This window comes from Prionailurus bengalensis, chromosome B2 (genome assembly GCF_016509475.1).
Source record: "Prionailurus bengalensis isolate Pbe53 chromosome B2, Fcat_Pben_1.1_paternal_pri, whole genome shotgun sequence".
In the NCBI taxonomy this organism is placed as follows: Eukaryota; Metazoa; Chordata; class Mammalia; order Carnivora; family Felidae; genus Prionailurus; species Prionailurus bengalensis.
In genome coordinates this window covers 151,725,212-151,747,091 of record NC_057349.1, presented here as the reverse complement: position 1 = coordinate 151,747,091, position 21,880 = coordinate 151,725,212, and the positions used below count along the sequence as shown (strand labels likewise).

General features: G+C 54.2%; 1 long non-coding RNA gene across 1 annotated transcript; it reads right to left on the bottom strand.

The window, feature by feature from the left end:
- Positions 1-8,632: 8,632 nt before the first annotated feature.
- Positions 8,633-15,227, bottom strand: LOC122490203. Its single transcript, XR_006299117.1, has 3 exons — positions 14,827-15,227; positions 12,587-13,196; positions 8,633-9,131 (listed from the first exon to the last, which is right to left on the bottom strand). It is a non-coding gene; the product is annotated as an uncharacterized LOC122490203 (long non-coding RNA).
- Between the last annotated feature and the right edge of the window lie 6,653 nt (positions 15,228-21,880).

Here is a 21,880-nt window from a genome sequence, read left to right as displayed (position 1 = left end):
AGTTACCATGGGGCTCTCTGAACATCCCTGAGGCATCATAAACACTGGCAATCTTCTGTGGCCACAAAGTCCTAAATCTACATTAGTACCAAATCGTGCACCGTTCCCATGCCATCATGTTTGGGCCGTTTCTTGGTGTTAATGTTGCTCTCTTATGGCGATACAGCTTCCTGGCTATTCACTCATTCGTTTCCACGTGTGTCCACTACCTACAGATAGTATGCAAGCCATCCTCGAACACACACCTGAGAACGACCCGTGGGTCCTACCGTGTCCACCACGGGCACCCCCCGGGAACTGGGGGTAAATACAGAAAGTCGGGCCTCACTCCAGACACACTGCAGCCGTCTCTATTTAGTAAGATCCCCACCCAAGCTTGAGAAGTGCTGGGCCAGGGGAGAGATCGCACACGCTAGTGCAAAGACGATTGGTGTCTGTGCCCCCGCAGAACACCGGGGGAACAAGTGATCCCCGGTTACGATGGCCTCTCACACGGTCACTATCTTAACTGAGCTCTACTAAAGCCTCAGAAGGACATTGTGACTGTGGAGGTCTGCTGTCTGCATTGATGGAAGACAAAAACTGAGGCTTTAGAAGTAAGCAGAGTGGTTTGCTCCAGTCCACTCGGCGAGTAAGTGGGATGATGCGGACTCAAACCCGGGTTTTTGTCTGAACCTGACGTGTCGTGAACTGCCATCTGGTGATCACGTCACAGCTGTGGTTGCCGTGGTTTACAGGAGGCTCTGTCCACGTGGCTAGGTGACCCCCCCCCCTTAATACCTGCACCTGTCTGACTCGTTGGGACCTCTGGGGACCTACCCCTAAGGCACCACCTTCAGTGTCAGGCCTGACCATCTGACCTCTCCGCTCATGTCCTCCCAGACCCTTCCAGCCCCCAGGAACCATTGGGGCGGGGGGTGTGCTAGGGCCACAGCAATGGGTGCGACTTCACGTCCCAGCAAAGGTGAGGCTCGGGGCCGAAGAGACAGAGAAAGGGAGGAGGTGTTTCAAACAGGCTTTCGTCCTCTGCAGAAAATGCAACGCACATACATCATATGTGACCTTGCAAAGCCAGTCTGGGCGCTCTGGCTCCCCTCTGCACTGAGTTACCCCAGGGGAAGTGGTTCAGCTCTCTGCCTACTTGGTGAAGAAAAGAATGGTCAGCATAGTGACAGCGGGGCCCTAAGTAGACAGAACTGTTTCTCAGGGAGAAGGTCCTATGGGAGACGAGAGAGAGAGAGAGAGAGAGAGAGAGAGAGAGGGAGAGATGCAGCTTGCCCCCAGAGTGGTGTCCCAACGCCAGGCGTCCCCTCCTGGATGGGCAGGAGCGACTCTGCAGCTCCAGAGCCCCGCCAGGCCAGCGGCCAGAGAAGGCTGTTCGCTCAAGGGAAACAGGAGCCTGCCACACCCCGAGGGGACCCGACACCGACTGCCCCCTGGGAAGTCCGCTGCCCTAGGGAGTGAGCCTCTGTCTGTCGGCACAGCTGGTCTCTCGAGGGCTCGCATCTGCCACGATGTCTTAGTGCCGCTGAACAAAGGAAGAGCCATACAGAGAGAGTCCTAAGTGATAGTAAACGTGCCAGGGGACTGCCCCCCGCCCCCCGTTCAGCTATTTAGCTGCGGGAAACCCACTAGTAGGTGAGGGTCTGTGGGACACGACCAAGTTTATTGGGCCCCTTACCGCACCCTAAGGGTGCGGGCTTTTGCATATATGTGCAAATGTTTTCTATAAAATTCATTTTTATGTGCAAGTTAAAATTTCTTTACACTGTGTCTCCAATAAGGTCCCAAATTCATAACTGCACAATGTGACATAGCTCGTTGCCTCTTGCTAACTGATACCATAAAACATGTGATTCCGTGCACATGTGTCTTCTGCTGGCTCCACAGCAGCCAATACAGAGGCCATTTTAATCCTGGTTGATATCATCCTCAAAGGACAAAATGGTCACTCCTCCTGGTGGAAAACACCAGCCCAAAGGGAAAGCCAAACCACCACATACTTCCCTTGCGCGACGGCCACAGCTGCAGCTGAATGACGGTCACTGCAAGTGGTCTTGTGCGGGGAAGGTGAGCGTGATGCGGGTGCGACCCGAGTCGGAATTCCTCCCATCGACCAAACGTCTCTTCAAAGAGTACGCGTCCCTCCATATTTTAAGCAATTAGACTTTTCTTTTAAAGTATTTATTTACTTTGAAAGGGGGGGAGGCTGGTGGGCGGAGAGAATCCCAAGCAGGCTCCCAGCTGTCGGCACAGATCCCCATGCGGGGTCCGTCCTGTGAACTGAGAGCTGAAATCCTGGTTTCAGCTGAGCTGAAGTCAAGAGCCAGACGCCCAACCGACTGAGCCACCCAGGTGCTCCAAGTAATTCGAATTTTTAAGAATGCACTGAGTGAAATGAGAGCCATCTGAGAAAGTATGTACTGGCTTCTCGGAGGAAAAAAATCAGTGTACTTGCGTGTCCCCATGATCCAGTCACACAACTCGAACCTCTCATTAACATACAAAGTCAAGACAACATTAATGGCAAAAAGCATTACTATGGTGCTGCGATCATTCCTCTGGAATTAAACCTTTCACTAAATGCCAGCTCTCCATCCAGAAATTGAAACCACATACAACGGGCTCAAGGACATAATTTCTATTTTCATAGCCGTTGATCATCTGCTACAGGTGAGACGATTCACTGGGCTAAAAGCTAGACGTCGTCCACATCAGTCTTCTTGACTTGGAAAAAACATTCTCAGAAGTCAGAAACTAGGTAGTCGTTACTGTTCATTTACAGTTATTGAAATAATCACTTTATTGTGTATAAATTACATACAGAGGCCAATCACAGGCTCCACATGTCTTGAGAGAAAATAACCTAGTTGGGCAGCTCCCCATCCCATGGACAAACTGCCCAAATACACGCAACCCAAACCAAAATGGCACCCTGGTTGAGATGCTCCCATTTTCCAGGAAGGAACTGGGAAGATCCCAGATGTCTCATGTTCCTGGTTTGCCCAAGGACTGAGCCGTGGAAGCTTCAAAATGGCCCTTGGCATTTGCACATGGACCCGTGCGCCCTTTCTGTTCCCCAGGGGCACAAACACAGCTGTGGGTGCGGTGCCCTCTGGTGGGAGGGATGTGCAATTGCAGGGTGGCGGTTGAAGCCACCCCTGCTGCTCTGGAAAGACTTAGCCTCCTGGTCAAGCTACCTGACATTGGGCAGGCCAAGCCCCAGGATGCGGGTATAGTTAGAACTGGTGGTGATTAAATACCAGCACAGTGTAAGATTCCTCCACCCTTCCCTGGCAATTCCCCATTAGCGTCTCAAAATCTCATGAGGAAGGGTCAGAAAGTAGCAGACGCAGATAAATTAAAAAGGTAGAATGGGGTGCCTGGGGGGCTCAGTCAGTTAAGCGTCCGACTTCAGCTCAGGTCATGATCTCACGGTTCGCGGGTTCGAGCCCCACATCGGGCTCTGTGCCGACAGCTCAGAGCCTGGAGCTGCTTCGGATTCTATGTTTCCCTCTCTCTCTGCCCCTCCCCCATTCATGCTCTGTCTCTCTCTCAAAAATAAATAAACATTAAAAAAAAATTTTAATAAATAAATAAATAAGAGATCCTTCAGCAAAATGAAATATCCCAAAATGACTCGCGGGCGACTCCAGGCTCGAGCATAACACCGTCACTCCAGCAAGGAGGCCGTGAGCTACATCGGGCCTCCCAGGCTGAGACGGCATCACCTGCACCAGACCGAAGAAAGAACAGGTGTCCTGGCTCAGAGAGGGGACTGCCCCCAGGGGTCACAGGCAGGCAGAATATCCCACAAGGGGGCTGGGCTGGCCATATCTCCCAGGCCACGGTGCCCATTTATCATTTCCTGCACGTGGGTGACGGGGGCTCTTGACCCAGCATGAGGAGGTAGGGTCTCATTCCAGGGCAGGCTTCTCACGCAGCCACGTTCACCATAATCAGGAAACATTCCCGAGCCAAGGTCTGCGGTCAGTGGACTGCTTCCACTGAGGCAGGTCAGTCCCACCCGTGCCACGTGGGTAGCAGTGAAGATGGGCACGTCCCAAAGGGGAGTCCTCGTGTGGTTAGGGAGGAGAGGACAGGAAGGCATGCCGGGCGGGCAGCCAGGGGCCCTGTGCGTGGACTGGTGTTATTTTGTCCAAAAAGAAAAATAAGGGACCACCCGGGTGGCTCAGTCGGTTAAGTGTCCGACTTCGGCTCGGATCATGATCTCACGGTTCGTGAGTTTGAACCCCATGTCGGTCCCTGTGTTGACGGCTCAGACCCAGGAGCCTGCTTCAGATTCTGTGTCTCCCTCTCTTTCTGCCCGTCTCCCTCTCGTGCTCTCTCTCTCAAGAATAAATAAACATTAAAAAAAATTAAAGAATAAGTAAAATACCCAGGCAAGATTAGTGGCAGGTATATTTTTACGGAGACTGTTATATTTTCTGCAGCTTCAAAATCATGCCCAACCACAGATCCTCAGAGCCTGGAACCCTAAAATGAGTTCCAGAGTGCCCCTAGTGTTTGAGTCATGAGAAAACAATATTCCAGAAGGAGGCAGGGCAGTGGCTGCCTCGCCGACTATGTTGCACTTCACGCTGAGGCCACCACGTGCTGGCGGTAAACGTCAGAGGTCTGAGAGGACCAGGTGGCAGGTGCGTGGCGGGAGAAGCACATCGTGATGAAAACACCAGACTGGGATGATGAAACGGGCTGCCTGCCTTTCCTCAGAAGCAGGAACCACCCGGGAAACCTCGTGCCTGGTCGACACGGGGGCCACGCCAGGCGAATGAAACAGAATCAGATCGAGCCCTGGTTAAGACAGAATAAATTGCCTAAAAGAAGTCAGGCATCCGCACAGACAAGAGAAAGAAATGATATATAAAAACTAGAAAGAAGCGAGGAAGGCTGTTTGCAGATGACGGGACGAGATTGGTCTGAAACCCTGTCCTAGCGGAAAATGCAGGAACGGGGCTCCACGCGAAGGGGCACATGCGGGCCTGCCAGGCCCGCGAGGGGCCCCGGGTCTTCCGGAGCCAGTGATGGGAGCCCCGTGGGCGGGCGCCCAGCAGGTGCCGGCGAGCAGCGAGACCAGAGGGGTCCGGGCGGCAGGAAGAGGGGCGCTGGGCCCTTGTAGACGGCTTGAGCAGGAGCGCAGCGTGAGCTGACAGGGATTTCACAGATCCCGAAGACGGAAAGGCGTCCGCACCGGATCTGATTCTCAAGCTCCTTTGTGAGCAGTGAGACGCGGTGTGTAAACTTTACACAGAGGGGACACCTGCTGGGTGGAACCGGGCCGGGGAGGTGCGGGCACGATGGGGTAACCGTGGAGGTCGGGTGGGGGGCGCACGGGCCTCCGACCCCGCTTCCTTCTCTGGGGCTGCTGTGGGTCGACCCCCGGCCCAGTCCTGCAGGGAGCCCGCTCAGCGTGCCAGCAACCTCGAGGCCCTGAATGGGCTGCAAGGCCCGGAACTCGCTCTCAGGGCACGAAGTCAGCTTCCTGGCCCCCGGCCCTCCCCCGCTCATCCCGTTCTTGCCACATGACCCCAGCCTGGTTCTTATCTGCCCCGTCCCTGGCCACACCTGTCACGGCCGTGTCTGCAGATGTCTGGCTACCACACCTGTCTCCCTTTTCATTTCAGTGAATTGAGACACTAAGTGCCCCCCCAGGGACTCCCCCCCAGGCCTCCAGTGACCTTTCCAGAAAAAAGTGGCCCCTTCGGTGGGAAGCCTTAACTGCTTCCCTGCCCGGATTCCAGGAGGTTCCCTGCTCAGGTTTCAGGAGCTGCCTGCCTTGCCTCCCCACCGACCCCCCCCCCCCCCGGGGCCATTCTGTCAGCCCAGGCATTTAATTAACTAATTACAACCTGCTCACATGAGTCCCCAGAACATGGTGTTCAGAGTGCAATTTTTTCCTTCCAATGCATTTATTATGAGCCCAGAATACATCTGATAGGCTCTCCCCGAGGGGATGCAGTGATAATTGGTCCCCCCATCTGCCGAGTGGCTCTGAACCGTCGGTCGCGCACGCTGCGTCTGGGGCGCACAAGAGGGAGGGCAGGGGGGCGTCTGGGACGTGGCTGGCACTCAGTCGCGTGAGCGGCCACAGGGGACCCACCCAGGCTGTGGCTGCGGGGTGGGGCAGACAAGCTCCGGTGACCTGGCTACGCTGTCTCTCCCGCCCAAGAGCAAGCCTGCAGGCCGCTGAGGGGTGGAGAGTCGGGCCCGGCCGAGACTGGTTCCTAATCGTCTCGCAGCAAACAAAAACTGCCTTGGGTTGTGGGTCCCAGATCCGCTGGCCCGGAAAGCCCCCGGGTTTTGCCGGGGTCCCAGGGCAGCGCCCCTCCTCCTGGGCGGGGTGGAAAGCTGGGGCGAACCGCACTGCCCCCCTGCGTCTCTGGGTCCTGGGCTTCGAGATGACCCAGCAAGTGTGCGGGGGGCGGGGGGCGGGGGTTTCTCAGCACAGCGACGCCAAGGAGGGGCTCCAGGGCCTGGCCTGGAGGGGCCAGGAGCCAGGGAGACACGAGTCAGCATCCCCTTGCTGTTGTGACGAACTGTCCCGCAGCCCCTCCCATCCGGCCTCACTGGGCTGACCTCAGGTGCCAGCAGCTCCGGGCCCCTCGGGAAACAGGACCTCTCTCAGTTCATCTTCCGGCTTCTGGAGGCTGCCCGTGGCCCTTGGCTTGGGCCCTTCCCCACCTCCAAAGCCAGCGAAGCCCTTCCCACGCCCCACCCCTCGGACCACCCCTTCTGCCCCCACATCCACCTGTGAGGACCCTGGCGACGGCATCGGACCCACCCGGCTGTGCCAGGATAATCTCCCTGTTTTTAGGCCAGCTGCTTGGCAACACGAATTCCATCTGCCTCAATTCTCCTCTGTTATGTAAACTAACGTATCTGCAGGATTGGGGATCAAAACATGAACGTCTCTGGGGAGCACGTCTTCCCCCACCACACACCCTAAGAAAATTTTAAGGTGGAAGCTTTTAAAATTGCAAAGGAAAAACTCTATCAACGATAGAATTTCTCTCTCCGGCTGGTCCGAGAAATCTGTGCCTCTCCCGTCGTAGGACGTGATCCACATAGGTCTATTGTGCTGGGAAATAGAATTTGCCGATGAAGCCACCTGGACTGGAGTCCATGCTTTGGAAGATTTTTAACTAAAAAAAAACTAGTTTCTTTAATAAATGCAGACTATTCCGTTTATTTCTTCTTGAGTGTGTTTTAATAGTTTGTGGCTTTCAAAAAAATTTTTAAGTTTATTTATTGAGAGAGAGCGTGTGCACACACGAGTGGGGGAGGGGCAGAGAGAGAGGAGAGAGAGAGAATCCCAAGCAGGCTTCACGCTGTCAGAGCAGACCCCAACTCAGGGCTCGATCCCACAACCCTGGGATCATGACCTGAAGTGAAACCAACAGTCCGATGCTTAACCAACTGAGCCACCCAGGCGCCCCTCAAAATTCTGTTTTGAATTCATTCCTTTCCTCTATTGTTTGCCTGTTTCCGATTTTCACATAGTTCAAAATATATCCTAAGTTCCTCGCATGTCTCCTTTGCCTTATGGCTTATTTAAGCGTGTCACATAATTTTCAAGTAGTCGGAGGGTCTCTGAATATCTTTTTGCTATCAATTTCCACATCAATTTTATTGTGGTCAGAAAACATGTTTTGTATGATTTCAGTTCCTTTAACTTTATCATAGCTTTTTGTAGCCCAGGAGGGTTTATTGGGTGGATTTCGTGTCCAGCCAAGAATACACGTGTGTCCCTGTCACGGAGGCTGCGGAGGGTGCTGTGCTGGTCTCGGCCCTCGCCCTGGTGGGTCTTCCACCCGCGGGTGCCGCCGATTACCGATAAAGGGGTATTGAAGTCTGCGACTACAGTCATTGATTCCTTATTGCTTTTTTCAGATATATCAGCTTGTACTTCGTGTATTTTGAAGTTCTTCTATTAAGCGGGTGCTCACTTAGGATTGTAAATTGGTAAATTGACCATTTATCATTACGTCGTCTCCCTCTTCCTCGCTCTGAAGTCTCCTTGTCTGATACCGATGTAGTGCCTGCAACGTTTCTTTATGGTCGTTCGCGTCATACAGGAGGCTCCTGTAAACAGCACAGCTGGCTTTTTTTTCTTTTTATTTTTAATTTTTTTTTTTAACGTTTATTTCTTTTTGAGACAGAGAGAGACAGAGCATGAACGGGGGAGGGTCACAGAGAGAGGGAGACACAGAATCTGAAACAGGCTCCAGTCTCTGAGCTGTCAGCACAGAGCCCGATGCGGGGCTCGAACCCACGGACCGTGAGATCATGACCTGAGCCGAAGTCGGACGCTTAACCGACGGAGCCACCCAGGCGCCCCCTGGCTTTTTTTTTTTTTCAAAATCCAATCTGATAATCTCTCTTTTTTAATGTTTGTTTATTTTTGACACACAGAGAGAGAGACAGAGCGTGAGTGGGGGAGGGGCAGAGAGAGAGGGAGACACAGAATCTGAAGCAGCTCCAGGCGCCGAGCTGTCAGCACAGAGCTGGACGCGGGGCTCAAACCCGCGAACCATGAGATCATGACCTGAGCCAAAGTCAACGCTCAACCAACTGAGCCACCCAGGAGCCCCAGATAATCTCTCTTTTTTAATTAATATGTTTAAGCCATTTGTATTTAATTCAGTTACTAATATGTTTAGATATAAGTTTATTATTTTATTGTTTTGTTTGTCCCCTATATTTTTCATTGTTTTCTTTCTCCCTTTCTGTCTTTCTTAGAATTCTTAGAGTATTTTTTACTCTTCCATGTTAACCTCTCTGTTGAGTCTGGTCTATGTCACTCTGTACAGCTGTGTGACTATGTAGTCGCTGGAGTTAATAAATCAATTTAGAAGTTTAACTTTTCACTGTCTACTTAGAGTTGAAGTTCTTCTGCAGAACAAAGAGGCTGGGCTCAGGGGGTCCATGCTCAAGGGGCCACAATCTGGGAGGCCTCATGCATGGATCACGCTCTTCGATTACTGTCTTGAAATCGTTCACGACCGTGGATGGGGGCCTCACGTTTTCATCTTGCTCTGTGTCCCGCAGTTAGTGTAACCAGTACTGAGTGTGATGAGAGGTCCAGACATTTTGGTTCTCTTCTTACAGATCTGCATAAAACATGTAATATGTAGTTTTTGAATTGGGGGGTGATGGGTTTTTTTAAGTCTTTTTTTTTAAGTTTATTTATTTATTTATTTTGAGAGAGAGGGAGTGGGGAGGGGCAGAGAGAAAAAGGGAGACAGAGAATCCCAAGCAGGCTCCACGCTGTCACCACAGAGGGCAACTAGGGGCTCGAACCGTGAGATCATGACCTGAGCCAAAGCCAAGAGTCAGACCTCAACCGACTGAGCCATCTTGGTGCCCCGGTACGTAGTTTTTAACATAACACACTATCTATCAAGTTAATCTAGGGGCAAAAAGAAACATCACGTCTGGGACTGGTTTGCTGTAAAAACATGCTGCTCTGTATATTTGTTTCTGACCCTTGGGGTCCTGCCCTCGATCTGCCCTCAGAAGCCGAGGCTTGTATAGCTCCCTGTCCCCTTAAGTGGACGACACACAGCCGTGCCTTTGAGGAGCACACAGGCTAATAAGAAAAACCGTCTAAAGAGGAAACAAGTGCAGGCCGTGGAGGAAAACTGACGTGCACAAATCCCAGTATTTACGGGGTGCTGTCCTGGGACTTAGGAGACCCTGGAAATGTCTAGATTTTGCACAGTCAGGTTTGGTGTCACCAGCGAGATCAAGGTCAGGACCTGTGACCCACCCTGTGGCCTCCTGGCATTTCCACCAAATGTGTTTAAACTCCAGGGATCTTGCAAGAAAACCCACAGCACATAAAAGAAAATGTTGACGTTTTTATGTGCATTTACTTTGTATCTTATCCCACGTAAAATTCTACATTTTTCTATATAATGTAGATATATTAGAACATTGCTTATGGATGTGATTTATAAATACATAGGCATAGGTTAGCCATGCTCAGAGCACTAACTCTGGGCGCAATCGAAGGCGGGGGCAGACAGTGCCTCTGAGCAGGTCCCAGAGACACGAGATTGGGGTGGGCTAGAGTCTCTCAGCATATCCTTAACAAACATGAAAGATGCATGGCCAGGAGCGTCTGGGGGGCTCAGTCAGTGGAGCATCCGACTCTTGATTTCAGCTCAGGTCATGATCTCAGGGTCATGGGATCAAGCCCCCTGTTGGTCTCCATGCTGACAGCCTGCTTGGGATTCCCTCTCTCTCTCTCTCTCTCTCTCTCTCATTCTCTCCCTCTGCCCCTCCCCTGCTGGCGCTCTCTCTCTCTCTCAAAATAAATACATAAAACTTTTTAAAAAGATGCATAGTTAATAAATAGGTATATTTCTTTTAAAAAAGATCCCACAAGACCATACCCATATAGAGCACAGACGCCCATAGGCACACAAGGAGGCAGAGATCACAGCTTTGCCGGGATGAAGGAAGGCGCTTCTATACCAGAGGGGGAAGCACTGTCCTGGCTGGAGTCGACTGGCCTTCAGAGCTGAGGTGGCCGAGGGATCCCTGGGACTTCATGGCCTTGATGGAAGCAGATGGTAGGTTCCCTGAGTGGTTTGGGGGAGGGGCAGAGTGCGGGGGGGGGGGGGGGGTGGAGGGAGGGGGTTATACCTGTTCTAACAGGCCTTTCCGGTAGTGCTGTGGGCCCCTGGGGAGGCTCAGCCCAGCAGGGGAGGTGGGGGAGGGGGGTGCGGGGAGGGGGGAGACCCCTAGCAGTGCAGCCCAGCAAGCATACCAGTGTGTGTTCGGACACCAGCAGAGCAGGTATAGCAAAAAAACCAGTATCATGAAAAGATGAAGAAAAGTTTGGCTTGGACAAACGTACCAAGAATTTTGTCATCAGAAGACCTAGGAGGACTTTTTTAAACTTTTTTCATAGTTAAAGGTATGTCTTGTTCCAAAACACAGTTTGCACTTAAATTACATGTGGGAGAGAACCATGGGGGCTGTGAATGGGGGCCTAAGTGCTCACCCCCGCCCCGCAGGCAAGGCCGAGGTCACTGCCCTGCGCCCCTTGTGCGGGCCCCTTCGAGACAGCCATTGGATGCTCTCCCTGCGAGGGCCTTCCTCGAGGAGGTCGTTGCCCCCACCAGGCATCTTGGCCGGTTCTGGCAGGGAGGCTTCAGCCAGCGGCCAGGGGGCCCCACCGCCTGCTGCCTGCCCCCCACCCCCACCCCGTGCTCCCGTGTAAACAGCCCCACCAACAGGGTTTAACCCTTGGTCCTAGTCTCCCCAATCCCCAGGCAGATTCCACCAGCTCCAGGGTGCACCCGGGATCTGCCTGGGCCACAGGGTCAATCAATCCATCGATCGAGCACGCCCACCTTTGTTAGCAGAGCCTTGTCCCCCCTTTCGCCCCCCTGCACTGCACCCCACCCCCACCCCCCTTCCCGAGCCCCCCAGGGCCTGGAAGGCGGGACTAACTGGGCCACTCCCAGGGGCACCTGGTCCCCGAAGGCAGCCGCCCTGCCCCCACACCTGCAGCAGGCCCAGCCTGCATTGCCTCCCTTCCTGTCTCCTCTCTCTGAGGGCCACCCGCCCCCACCTCAGGCTCCCCTCCCCTTGTACTCACAGCACTTACAGGGGCTGAGGTTGCCCTTTACCGTTTGGGAGGCCCGAGGGAGCAGAGCCCCTTGCCACCTGTCCCCAGACTTATTCCAAGAGCCACCAACAGTGTCTGGTGCACAGTGAATGCTGAATTCATAAAGAGGACAGAGGGAGGCAGGTAAGGGCAGTTGAAAATTTGGGCCAATGACCCTAATCCGGCCTGTAGATGTGTTTTATTTGGTCTCCGTTTCTCTTAAAAAAAAAACAAAAAAAAACACACATGTTTATGTTAAAATCAGGAGATTGCACACTGAAACCCAGATTTCCAGATCCTTGAGGAAAGGCTGCTGGCAGCCTGGCCTGCTTCCCCAGCCTGGCGGTAGCTCCCTGCACCACTCTGGGTGGCCCTCTCCTGCCCACCCAAGTCCCTGCCCACGTCTGATGTGGGATGGAATGTGAGGAGGCCACGGGAGGCCCAACGGAACCGGTAGAGCCTCCCCCCATCTTTTCTAAGAGCGAAGGCCCTGAGGAAACGCTGGGCACCTGTCTTCCTGGCTCAGGCCGCTCTCTGCCCTCGCTGGACCTCAGCCCTGCTTCCAGAGCCTCACGGCCAGGCACGCACCTTCACCTGCACTGTTCAGACGGGGTGGAGACTGAGCCTGGGACTCAGCCTGGATCTGAAACTTTCTCCAGCTACATATTTTCCACCTGGGCCCCAGCGCAGGGCCCCCATTGGGGGCCACCCCCCACACACACACACGTCCCGCAAGCAGGTGGACGATTCACCTGACTGTGTGTGTTAACTGAACCTTGGAGGCTGAGCTGGGCGGCTCCTGGGACCGGGTGGGTACAGCCTGGGAAGTGCCAGGATCCAGGGCCACGCTCCAGGGGCCCCGCAGCGGCCCCCAGGCACACACGCCGAGCCCTCAGCCCACATGGCCTCCAGTGCCCCCCACCACCCCCCGCTCCCCCCACTGACCAGCCCCTCCTGTCCGGCGCAGACCCCGATGTGCTCCCTCGAGATGCTTCCTCTCAGGGCAAGTCTTTCTTGCGATTTGAAGTCACATGTGAGGGGACTGGTCTGCAGACAGGGGGCCTTGGTGAGCAGCCCCAGGTGAGCAGTCTTCTCCCAAGGGGAACCTGTTTGAATTCAGACCGGAGCAACAGCTCTCACCTCAGTTCCTGGTGAGACACGGTTGAGGGTCCTTCTTGGGGGGCACCTGTCACTTGGGGGTTACGGGCTGGCCCTTACGCATGCTGATGCCTACTGGAAGAAGCAGATTTTTTACCAAAGGGGGCACCCGGTGGCTACAAGACCTCAGATCCAATGGGCAGAGTGCCCGCACCCCAGCTGGGAGAGACGGCCCCTCTCCCCGTCGGCAGGCGCCGGTCCTGGAGCTCGGCCTGGGCACATGGCTTTCACAGAACTCACGGACAGAAACCAGGGGAAACGCCGCGTCGTCTGCCCCCTCTGCCGCTCTCCCTGTGTGTTCCCGGCCATCGTCCACCTGCTGACGGGCCCCACGAAAAACGGTTTGAGGATCCCAAGGTGTCATTGAGGGAGACACTCTTCATACTTGTCATTCAGGCTGCATTAGGCAAAGATAAATACAGGAAAAAGACAACTCAGAAGACGGCAACTTCTCGAAGAAGGTGCGTTCAAACAGGATCCAGGAGACACCTCTGCGGCACACAGCGGCTGCAGGGGCCGTGGCCGGAGGGAGGCAGGAGGCAGTGGGAGCAGCGGGGAGCAGGGCCTGAACTCAACGCCGCAGCACCGCCACCTTCTCGTGACGGGGGCGTCGCTCACGAGGGGCCGGCCGCTCCGGCTTCGACGGCCACTAGTGACATCAGGAGGCGATGGGAACAGGAACATCACAGATCGGGCACTAAAGACGCCAGGACCAGTGTCCCTCCTTCTACCCCGGACCCATCAAGACAAGGGAGCGCCTGTGTCCTTGGAGGTTCTGACCTGAAGCCCCCGGAGCCTTGTGGCTGGATATAAGTCCGTGTCCCCAGCACCTCCCCGGTCACACGGGAACGCAGCGTGGGAGGGCCTCGGAGCCCCACGGCCCAACCCGAGGGCCCTGGCCAGCCGGCCGGGACAGGGCAGAGGGAAGCAGAGCCGTTCACCCTGCTTCTGAGCAAACCCTACCTTGTTTTCTCATGTTTCTGGCAAAACAACAATGATAAATTTGTTTCATTCCAAAAACTTTCCATTTTCCTTAGGTGTTTACACAGAGCTGTTGTTGATACAAAATGTAGGTTGCTGGCTTCTGAGACCAGCTCTGAATCCAAGATATCGGATCAAGTTTCTGAGAAAGTAAGTTTTCAATTTACTGATAATCAATAAATTCAAGGAGAAACAAGCTATAATAATTTCAGCCCAAGAGTAGTTATTTGGGGATTTGCAAAACACCTTTCTTCCAAAAAGCTTAGAACATTTTAAGCCTGTTAACTCTGTGGTCATAATGGACAAACCAAGAGGTAACTTTTGTCTCCTTCCGGGTGAAAACGGAAGCTCTGTGGTGAGGGAAGAGCACGCGGCCACGGCTCAAACCACGGCTCGGACCATGGCTCGGACCGTGGCTCGGACCACAGCTCGAACCACCCACTTCCCACTGAGGTGAGGACAGAAATTCCAGTAAATGGGATCTTTCCCGTTGATGCTCCCTCTCCTGGGTGCCGCAGCGGACCTGCCCTCACCATTTAATTCTTGCAGCAGAAACAGGGCCGAACAGAGGCGGCCACGTCCTCTCAAACAGGTGCAGGTTCAAGGAAAAGCCTGCATCTTCAACTAAGAACCTGCGTGCCAGCCCAGCTCACCCAGTGAATAAACAACACATGATGTCTGGGCACCGAGAGGCCAGCGTAAAATTAGTTCGTGGATTCTCCGTGGAAAACTGGCTGTGATTTACAGCGTGTCCAAACCTCTCACTGACGCTTTTGTACAAAACACTTGCCCCACACCCTCAGACATTCTTCAGTTGCTAGGATCTTACTGGGGTGCCTGGGGGGCTCAGTCGGTTAAGCATCTGACTTCGGCTCAGGTCATGATCTCACGATCGGTGAGTTCGAGCCCCACGTCGGGCTCTGCTGACAGCTCGGAGCCTGGAGCCTGCTTCGGATTCTGTGCCTCCCTCTCTCTCGGCCCCTCTCCCGCTCACACTCTCGAAAATAAGTAAAAGTTAAAAAAAAGAAAAAGCTATAGGATCTTACCATTTGATTATGTCCCCGAAGGCAATGTGCCCTTTCATGTGACTCATGTTCCTTACGAAGAGTCACACAAACGGCCCACTTGAGGTAGCAACTTCCAGCAGCAGGTGCAGAAAAGGCTCTACAGCCCGTGGAAGATCTGCTTGGCTGCGCGTGCGTGAACGCACGTCCAACCCGCCACACAGCGGCCAGCGGCTCCCACGGTTCTAGGTCTTGCAGAACTCACAACAGCTTTATTTGATCTGAGTAGTTTCTGCTGATGCACAATTCAGATTCCTCCAAGGAGGAAACTCAGCGTTTAAAGTCCCTCCCCTGGAGAAACAAAGCCTAAAAACGGCCACACGTTTGTAGCGCGTAGTGTGCCAGCCTCTGAGGAAGAGGGTGAGGGACACGTGTGTGCACACACACTCGCATTCTCCAGCTCGGTGGGGGGAGGGGTGCTCTGCGGCTGGCACAGCCAGGTTCTGGAAACCACCCCACATTCCTGACAGGCCCGGAGCTGCCCGTGGAGCCTGCCAGGACACGGAGTCCCTAACGACCATTTTCAAGACCTAAATCCCCAAATAAAGCTCATGTTGGAGAACAGGACTCCCGTGTTTAATTCACGCATGATGCCGACAAAGTCAAAGTCACGGCCTTGCTCTGTTCTGCAGGTGCAGTCTGTAATTCTGTCCCGGATAATCGCCTTACAAACGCACGTCCCTGGGGACAAGTCTGTCTGAGGGAAATCACTTAATTGGAGAGATGCACGCTCTTCCCAATTAGCGACAAAAATTAAAATTCACGCCCAATCCTCATGTTTAGCCATAATTGTGGTCAGTGACATCATCACCAGACGGTCAGCAGACGGTATCTGTGAGCCTTCGTCCGCCCGTGTCCCGCACCACCGCACGCCCAGGCTGGCTCCGGGGAAGGGCCTGAGCAGGCTCGGCTCACGGGGAGGAGACAGAGGCCCAGGACCGAAGCCTGGGGAGCACCGGTGGGGATGAGCCACGGGGCCCGGATTCAGAATGTGGTGTCCAAGCCCCAGAGCTGGGACGCCCAGAATGGAGGCCGAGCTCTGTAATCAGGGAGTCACCTCCAGGCCGGCAGGCAGAGCGCCTCAGGGCGCACCTGTGCAGGGGTGAGGTTGGCGGGCAGGAGGAGGGGGAGAAGGCAGGGGAGGCAGGCCGGTAGGGTGCGGGGTCCGCCGTCAGTGGTGAGGGGAGACGCGGGTGGCACGCGGGACAGGAAGCTCACCCGTGACGATGGCACCCGGGGCAGGAGGCGTGCCCCTCAAACCTAGGCTTGGAGGTGAAGGAAGGCTGTGGGGACCGCCGTGGCCTCCTGCGTCCACGGGGACCATCGCCTGCAGAGGGCTCCGCAGACGGTGCGGGCAGGACGTGGGGCGAGGCGGGCTGCTTCTGAGAGAGTGCTGGACGCAGCAACCGCTGGTCCCTCAGACCCGTCCCACCTGGAATGCCGCCTCTCCGACGGCAAGCCGGCCACCCTCAGCGGCCTCGGGAGCAGCCCCGGAGGCCCCACTGCACAGAGAAGGGGGTCGAGGCCCCTCGGCAGAGCGATCTGCCCCAGGTCGCGTGGGCTTGGGAAACCAGCTCGAGTCCCCGCAGTGGGCTTCCCTTCCTTCCCACCACCCGGCTAAGCAGACAGCGGGGTGGCTGTGGACACGGGAGGCCAGCGGGGACACCAGACGGCATCTAGGCTTCGAGGGTCTTTGTGCTCCACCCCCCTCGCTCCCACGGGGATGCCAGAGCCGGGTGCCCACCCGGGCTGAGCCCGAGTTTTCACTTATTTCCCTCTTGACAAACCCCATTGTCCAGCTAAATCAGCTGGCAAAGCCCTGGGAGAACGCCCCCAAGGCCGTCAAAGGACCCGGGTCCAGAGGCACAAAGCCCACCCTCAGCCCCCAGCCGCATGCCAGGGGCAGCCCAACACAATGCTACCCACCGTCCCCAGACCCCAACCGCAGGCCTCTGCTGCTAGATTAAGACGCTAATCCACACTTCATCTCCGGTCCTTTGAGGCCGTTTTTAAAGGTAATTCAGCGCTACCATCTGGGGACTTGAGACAAAACCTTGGGCAAGAGTGACCTTTGATTGCCTTGGAGGCGCTAACGAAGGCTTCCACAGGTGAAGCCTTTCTGTTCCCTCCCTGACGATGCTGATTGATAACACGGAGCTAATCTCTCGCCTTTGTTCCCAGGGGGCAAAGGTTCGAGCGCGCCTTTCAGTCCAGGCCTTTCAACTATCCAGCGAGTAAATCATAACAGGACCGGAGGCCCCGGGATTAATTCCCTGCGGGAAATGCTCTCCTGGGTCCCTAATGAGCACGGCCTCTCCGGGACAGAAGGGGCTTCTCCCTTCCCTTGGAAACGGGAGAGATCCCGCACCTCATGGCCAGTGTGCCATGAACGAGAAGGGCAAAATCAGAGGGTTTAACCACGTGCAGTGTTCACGCAGCTGATGTAGACGGGCGTCAGCGACAGGAAGAGGGAGATGGCCCGGCGTGCCTGACCGGCCGCTCCGCTCCTGACAAACCCCCGCTCGGGTGCCGAGTTTTCCCGGGAGCCCCTGACTCGGCGACACCTTGTGTCCGGGGGTGTCTCCACACCTGTTCCAGCCGTGTGTCTTCACAGGGCTTCACGCCCTAGACCAGCACCCCCAACAGAGACACAGCGAGAGCCACGGCAATGGTCTCTTTTCACATATGTCTTCAGAATCTGGGGTGCGTTTTATGCATACATACAGCACGTCTCGGTTCAGAGGAGCCTTGCGTGGCGGTGGCCACCGAATCGGCGAGCCTGGTGCTCTCCGGCACCGTGGCTGGGCTCCTGACCACAGCGCAGTGCTCACAGGACCCAGGTGTGAGAGACGGGCACTCACACCGCAAAGAGCAATCTTTCAGAGCTTACAGGCATTTGAAGAGTGACCTCAGATACGTAATGTGCAAGTCACAGGAATGAATGTGTAATGGTAGAATGTTGTCAGTGGATGAGGATATTAGAAGGAAAGGGAGTGATTTGCAGAATCCCTGTAACCCGCCACGTGGCTGCCTTCACAGGATGGCATGTATTTAGGTTCAGCCCGCCATTCCAATGGGGGAGGGGGGACGTTCCCAGACACCAGCCGGGTGGGGGTGTCCGTCTAGTCAACTCAGTTCTGACACCATGTCCCTGGAGATAGACTCAGACCCCACAGGTCAGGGGCTCGGTCCCGGAAGGCCGTCCCCCACTTCGGATGCCAGTCTCCGGTCCAGACTGTCACCTGTGCTCCTGACCCCACCGGCTGTACATCAGAAGTGCCCAAGACCTTCTTGGGTTCAATTAATTTGCTCGAGCAGCTCAAGGAACTCAGAGGAGCTGCGGTTTATTAAGAAAGAACGGGACTCAGGAACGGCCAGATGGGAGAGGCGGGCGCAGGGCAGGTGTGGGGACGCGGTGGCGACCTTCCACGCCCTCTCCACGTGCGTCACTCCCCCCAAATCCCCGCGTGTCCACCGACCCAGAAGCCCTCCAAACCGTCCACGGGGGTGATTGACGAAACCTGCGTGATTGACAAAACCCTCTACCCCTGGTGGTTGAACCCAACCTCCGCCCCCCCCCCCCCATGGAGGTCAGGGGGTGGGAGGGAAAATTTCAACCTGTAATCCTGTGATTGTTTCCCTGGCCAGCTGCCCCCACCCTTAGGGCTTTCCAAAGGTCACCTCGTTAACACAACAAAGGACACCTTGGTCACTCTCTTGGCTGAGACCAAATACATACTCATTTTAAACCACAACCTGGCACTATGGAATCGCTTCTCGAGAACAAATGCGATGAGCTGAGAAGACTAACGATCCACCAAGGAGAGACGCCAAGTGGACAGGGACAGGTCAGGAAATCCCTCCTTCCAGAAATTTCCACCTTTGAGAGACAACAGAGGGAATGAGATCTCATGGGGACGGGAGGCAGCGATGGGCTCCAGACCTGCTGCCGAGGCCCTTGGGGGCGGAAGACCTTTGCCCCGGGTTGGCTTAGCCACAAAAAACCTCTCTGGGTCCCGGGGCACGGGTGACAAACGTCCTTAGTTCAGCAATCGAGGACACACGCACACGGAGTGGCTGTGAGGCCACGGAACTGAAACAGCTATGGTGCACAATGCCTGGGCCCGGCCGAATCTTCGGGAAGGGGCAGCCACGGCCCCAGAACCACGGCCGCCAGGGCTCGGTCGGGAAAGGAGAAATTCCATTTCCAGTAACCTTTCCCTCAAAGTTCCCCGGGAAGTGGAGAAACCTAACCTCAGGAAGACAGCTGGGGCTGGGGGGGAGTGGGGGGCAGCCAACACGGGTTCCCTCAGGTGAGTTCATCGTAGGGCAGGTCTGACAGAGACCATAATGTTGGGGTCTCCTGGGGGGCTCACTCTGTTAAGGCCCCACTCTCGGTTTAGGCTCAGGTCATGGTCTCACTGTCTGTGAGTTCCAGCCCCGAGTCCAGCTCTGCCCTGACAGCATGGAACCTGCTTGGGATTCTCCCTCTCTCTCTCTGTCTCTCTCTCTCTTTCTCTCTCAAAAATAAACAAACAAACAAACAAACACACAAACGTTAAAAAAAGATATAGGCACACCTGGGTGGCTCAGTAGGTTAAGCATCCGACTTCGGCTCAGGTCATGCATGATCTCATGGTTCGTGAGTTCGAGCCCCGCGTTGGGCTCTGTGCTGACGGCTCAGAGCCTGGAGCCTGCTTCGGATTCTGTGTCTCCCTCTCTCTCTGCTCCTCCCCTGCTCACACTCTGTGTCTCTCACTGAGCCCCCAGGGCTCACATATATGTGAGTATGTATGTCAAGATTATATGTGTCCATATTCAGATTATATATGTATTATATATTTAGATTACATATGTATATCAGGGTGCCTGGGTGGCTCAGTCGGTTGAGTGTTTGATTCGGCCTAGGTCATGATCTCACGGTTCATGGGTTTGGGCCCCGTGTCGGTCTCTGTGCTGACAGCTCGGAGCCTGGAGCCTGCTGCCGATTCTGTGTCTCCCTCTCTCTCTGCCCCTCCCCCGCTCATGCTTTGTCTCTTTCTCTCTCTCTCTCTAAAATAAAAGTAAACATCTTTTTAAAGACAGAAATGAAGAAAAAGCATCCATTTTTAAAACACAGCATTATTGAATGAAAACAGATGGAATTTTTAAAAAGCAGGTGGCTATGAAGAAGCAGTTAGAAATCTCAGAACTAAAACTGTAGCCACTGACATTTTTAAAAACTCAACAGAGGGAACAAGCGTCAGCCGGGACACAAGAGAGCTTCCGTGGCTCGAAAGACAGGGCTCTGGGCTCCGGGCTCCGGGACAGCTTTCGTCCCAGCCTCGAACCATTAGAGGCACGGCTCACAGGCCAAGAGGAACAAGCGAGAAGCTCCGATGCGCGTCTTAATGGTGATAAAGCGTCCTCTGAAAAACAGAGAGCTGAGGACTTTCGCGAATTAGAGAGGCAACTTCAGGCCGGTGGGACATTCGTGTCCAGAAGGAAGCAAGGCTGCAGAACGGCCCCGCGGAGGGGAGATCGCCACGGCCGGAGGGCGGGAAGTCGGGCTTAGAGCCTTGGCTCACGCCCCACCTGCCACGGGGGTTCCGGGGACACAGGAGTGACGTCCCCACGGTGGCAAGGGGAGCGACGTGAGCCATGGTGTGTGCTCGCCCAGTGTCATTTAAGAATGAGAGAAAACAAAGATTTCCACAAATAGCTAAGGGTGTTTTCTACTTCCAAACCTCCCAAAAAGGATTGTTAAATGAGTATTTTGGCGAGAAGAAAAGCAAAAGCTAACAGATGCAGGTGATATTAGGACAATGGTGAGCACGGACACGGTGTGTCCGTAACTTTAATTAAATATTAAATGTAAATAAAATGGATAAGTAGGGGCGCCTGGGTGGCTCAATCGGCTAAGCGGTGACTTTGACCCAGGTCATGATCTCGCGGTTCGTGAGTTTGAGCCCCGTGTCGGGCCCTGTGCTGACTGCTCAGAGCCTGGAGCCTGCTTCGGATTCTGTGTCTCCCTCTCTCTCTGCTCCTCCCCCGTTCATGCTCTGTCTGTCTCACTCTGTCTCTCTCTCAAAAATACATAAACATTAAAAAAAATTTTTTAAATCAATAAGTAATATCATGTTGAAATGTAGGTAGTTAAAAACATTAAAATATTTTTCCTGTTTGGAAGGATAGTAATACCAAGCAGACTCTGAATTGTTAAAAATAAAATTATAGTAAGATACGCATGTTAAGATGTTAGGGTAGATTTTAAAAGAAGAGAAATTAAAAACAAAAAAGAGGGGAGACGTGTGGGGTCTTTGGGGAGGTGACACTCAGACACTGAGAGCACGAAGACATCTGCACAAATGGAACGTATGCGGGTCACGTGGAACTCATGGACGAGAGGACTGGTTTTGCAAATACAGTAATTCTCCCCCTTACGGGCCTATGAGTTAAATGATGTTCCAATCAGAATTCCTGAAAGATTTATTCTGTTGACCACCTGACCCTAAATGTCGTTAGAGCAAAACTTAGGAATAGCAGAGAATAGCTGAAACGCAGAGGGGATGGGACGACGGTGGTGTCGTGACGGGCGGGGACACAGACAGAACAGAGGGTCCAGAAACAGGCACACAGATTTCCAGAATGTTGACCTGTGGCAGAGGCCTGCAAATGAGTGAAGAAAGAAAGCACTACTAAAAAGTAACGTTGAGGGGCGCCTGGGTGGCTCAGTCGGGTGAGCGTCCGATTTCGGCTCCGGTCATGATCTCGCGGTCTGGGAGTTCGAGCCCCTGCATCAGGCTCTGCGCTGTCAGCTCGGAGCCCTCTTTGGATTCTCCGTCCTCCTTTGTCTCTGCCCCTCCCCCACTTGTGCTCTTTCAAAAATAAATAAACATTAAAAAAATAAAAAGTAACGTTGATATGACATCAAAAGCACAGACAATAAAAGGAAAAACAAAAAAATCACATCAAAGTAATCACTTCTGTGCACCAAAGGACACTACCAAGAAAGCAAAGGGCCTACACGATGGGAGAAAATATTTACAAATCACAT